This window comes from Patella vulgata, chromosome 1, assembly GCF_932274485.2.
Source record: "Patella vulgata chromosome 1, xgPatVulg1.2, whole genome shotgun sequence".
In the NCBI taxonomy this organism is placed as follows: domain Eukaryota; kingdom Metazoa; phylum Mollusca; class Gastropoda; family Patellidae; genus Patella; species Patella vulgata.
In genome coordinates this window covers 77,886,161-77,889,702 of record NC_065879.2, presented here as the reverse complement: position 1 = coordinate 77,889,702, position 3,542 = coordinate 77,886,161, and the positions used below count along the sequence as shown (strand labels likewise).

Here is a 3,542-nt window from a genome sequence, read left to right as displayed (position 1 = left end):
CTGTCCAACCTCGTGGGTCCTCCGGTTTCCTCCCACTGCTACAAACCCAAACGCACAAGCGAATTATTGAAATAAAATTGAACCATATGTGAGCCCCAAAATGACCTAGTGTGTGTCAAGTGGACGTTACCACCCCCTCCCCCACCCCCTCTCTCTCTCCCTAAATCACCCAATCGTCCTTAAAACCGAACTCCCAAACATAAAACTGGTTAATTATGTAGGGAAGGGTCTGAGAACACTTTATTCTATTCCCAACCGACTATATGAAATATCCTCTCCCAGGTGTTCACTTGAGTTTGGGAAAAGGTTCACTGTGGGTCTAGACAGATCTTCTGCAACCCACGCGCCCGCGCTTGGACATGTTTCAGCTATACCTTTGTGTTTTTGGAAAAATATAACAAGTTGTTCCATGTGGAAGCTGTTGCATTGAATTTTTCTTCTATAATCGGTACAGCACTGTTGGTTGTGTAAGTACCCCTATCCCACTAAATATGTGAATTTTTGGGAGATTTGGGAGAAAAGGGCTTAAGAACCAACCTCTCGGACTTTACTATTACATCCACCCTAGGCATAGTTGTCACCCTAAAACCAATTAACCTATCTAGCGTGGATGCATGTCTCTACTCTAAAAATATTTTGATTTTGTTATGTAGGTTGCCTGCCTCTCTACTCTACTACTACTGTAGTCCGTCTATTTATTCACTTTCCCCCTTTCCATGACATTTTGGGTTTGAATTTACATATTCTGACAGGTTTTGGTGAATATTCATGGTTTTGAGGCGGAAGGGTCAGAAGATCAAGAGACATGCATTTGGGAAATCGCCTGCGAAAATGATGTCACTGAAGTATAAAAATGTCATTATCGTGAACCTCCTTCAATAATTTTATCACCTGCTTCTGACAACCTGAGCTCCCAAAATTATTGTACGCCACGAAATGCTATTGATTTTACTTTGAAGTCAATGGGAAGAGAATTACTAGTCTGCGTCCTGATTAGCCAATGTGTAACGCGAGTTACATAACTTACCTAAAAGTAAAAAAAAAAACAGGTTTGCGGGGTTTCTTACTTTATCAATTTCATTGTTGCTTTTTCCCAAACCTAACCTTGTGGGTTGTCTTATTTCTGACCAGTTACACCTATACCACTAACGACTCGTATGCGCAAGCGAATGCTAGAAATAAAAATATACAAGGAAGGTACTCTCTCGCTCTTCATATTATTAGAAGTTATACACATTTGATAATATCAATTGTTTTACCAATGGTCGTCTCTTGTATTTCAGAATCACCTGACACATCACCATTAACGACGTCTACCATAATACCACCAACGACGTCTACCATAAAACCACCAACGACGTCTACTACAACACAATCAACAACACCCGAACAAGGCGACCCAAGTAAGCGTTCACTTCATTCAATTTTATATTAATTAATAGATAATCCTTTTACAGTGTTAACACTATTCCCGTAGACCGAGTTTGTGTCTTGTGTTATATGAAACAAGTTTATATAAAACTGCAGTCTTTTAAACTAATCACCAACGTAAATATTTCGAGGCTCACATGTTTTGGGCCAACTTCCCTTTTAACTCAAAATATCTTAAACCTTTTCAGTTTGCGATGCGTTCGACGGCAATTGTCGTGTAACCTGTGAAAAGGGGGAATCTAATTTTGTATCGTGTACGAACAGTGACAGATGCTGTGTCCAGCTGTGATAAACTATAAGGTAATTTATAAGATAAATTAAAATATTGTTATGACGTCGTCCTTTGTCTTTATAATATAATGGTGAATTGTATGAGCTAGTCGTTTTAAAACACCTTAACAAGACGTGTTCACTAACGTTCCACTATTACCCCCTAACTGTCTATTATTAAAAACTGTCCATTATTTTTTTTTTAAATCGTCCTGAGGGGCTGCTACTACATTGTGTACTGTTGTTAGAAGAAGTCATTATAATCCCACTTTATCTCATTTAACTTTATGTTACCTCTCATATTATAGTATTATACATCTGCCAATTACAATGTGTGTGGAGAGGGCATCGGTAAGTTTTCGTAACTTTAAGTGGATTTTTCTCACTTACATTTTCCGTTGAATACCAATTGAAGACTTTACACTTAAGAGTTACGTCCCTTGCAACCAAGGGCAATCAGTACTTTTAGTTTACCTTTGAATACCACTCACCTTTAACAGACATGTATCCTTGTTACATGAAGGAATTAGTAAATGCCCAGTCACCACCCCACTCCCTCATTTTCAGTGTTGCCATCTTGTTGTCATACTTAAGCAAGATGGAATCATCCATTTACAACTTGTCTTATTTTGTATCTCTATATTTTCAGTACGATGATTTAAAATCCATAGACACACACACACGTCTTCTGATTATAATTTCTATAAATGTTACATTTTGTATTGTAAATTTCCAAGCAGCCTCTCTAATCTGAATAAAGTACACTTGTAGCAAAATGTCCGTTCGTCTGTTAATTGGCAGTGGTATGGTTGGATGTATTATTCTTTATAGTTTAATGTCCGATTCTTTTCCTGTCCTTCGAGTAATGGCATTGAAATGTAATGGGTTTTAACGCCCTACTGTTCTGCTCCGACTGAGCTAATGAAGACGGACAAACTTCGTACAGTGTGCTCTGATGGAAATTTTGCCCGGATAGCGGCGCTAAGGTGCAGTGTTAACAATATCGAATTCCACCTGACATGGGATCTTTAACGTGCAAACGGGACCTCGGTTTGTCGTCCCATCCGAAACACGATACGTTGTCCCTTGCCAGGCCCTTCTTGGCCAAACTTACCCACTGAGCCACAGTGGCTCTCCCTTTCTTAGTAGTTGTCAGGTTTTGCCTAAATGCCACAGTGAATTGATCTACACTATAGTCTGATGTCAAAAAGAAAATTAAAACCGAGCTTTACTCAAGTTGTATATTTAACAATTAATTGAAATATCAACAGTTTGGTTTTAACTTTATATTGTCTGTAGTTGGTGCCAATCTTATTAAAATACAGATCTATAATATTTCGTTTCGTTTTTTTTAATACTTTCGATGGCCTACACTATAAAAAACAAAACGAAATAGGATCTGTGTTTTAATCAGATTGCCTTTGATGCTAATGTTGACAAATTTTCAATTCATAAAATCTTTTACAATATGGAACTGAACCATTTGTAAACTGATATTCCGTCTAGAGACTCAAAGTTCACAATATTGTAGCTTTCATGCGACTATCATATGAGGATCAGAGACGCTGAAAGGCGACAATGAATTAATCTTCACTAATCAGATTTTATTCAGCTATTTACCACCTTGTGGTGATTCACGGCATACAGATTTGTGGGGACAAAACGAAATATCAAGGCGTAGGGTGCCACACCATAAATAAATATCTCCTAATATCTCCAAATATTTCGACAATTATACCACAATATATATAACATGTGTTAAGTTACCACCTCATATTTGTAGTCTCTAAATAAACGGTCGTGTTCTATTTAACAAGTTATAGGCCTTTCAAATAATTAAA

At 37.5% G+C, this 3,542-nt stretch overlaps 1 long non-coding RNA gene across 1 annotated transcript; it reads left to right on the top strand.

Moving 5' to 3' along the window:
* The first annotated feature begins 1,289 nt into the window (after positions 1-1,289).
* Positions 1,290-2,391, top strand: LOC126811270 (uncharacterized). The gene is made up of 3 exons (XR_007675496.2): positions 1,290-1,403; positions 1,620-1,731; positions 2,351-2,391. It is a non-coding gene; the product is annotated as an uncharacterized LOC126811270 (long non-coding RNA).
* Positions 2,392-3,542: the final 1,151 nt, after the last annotated feature.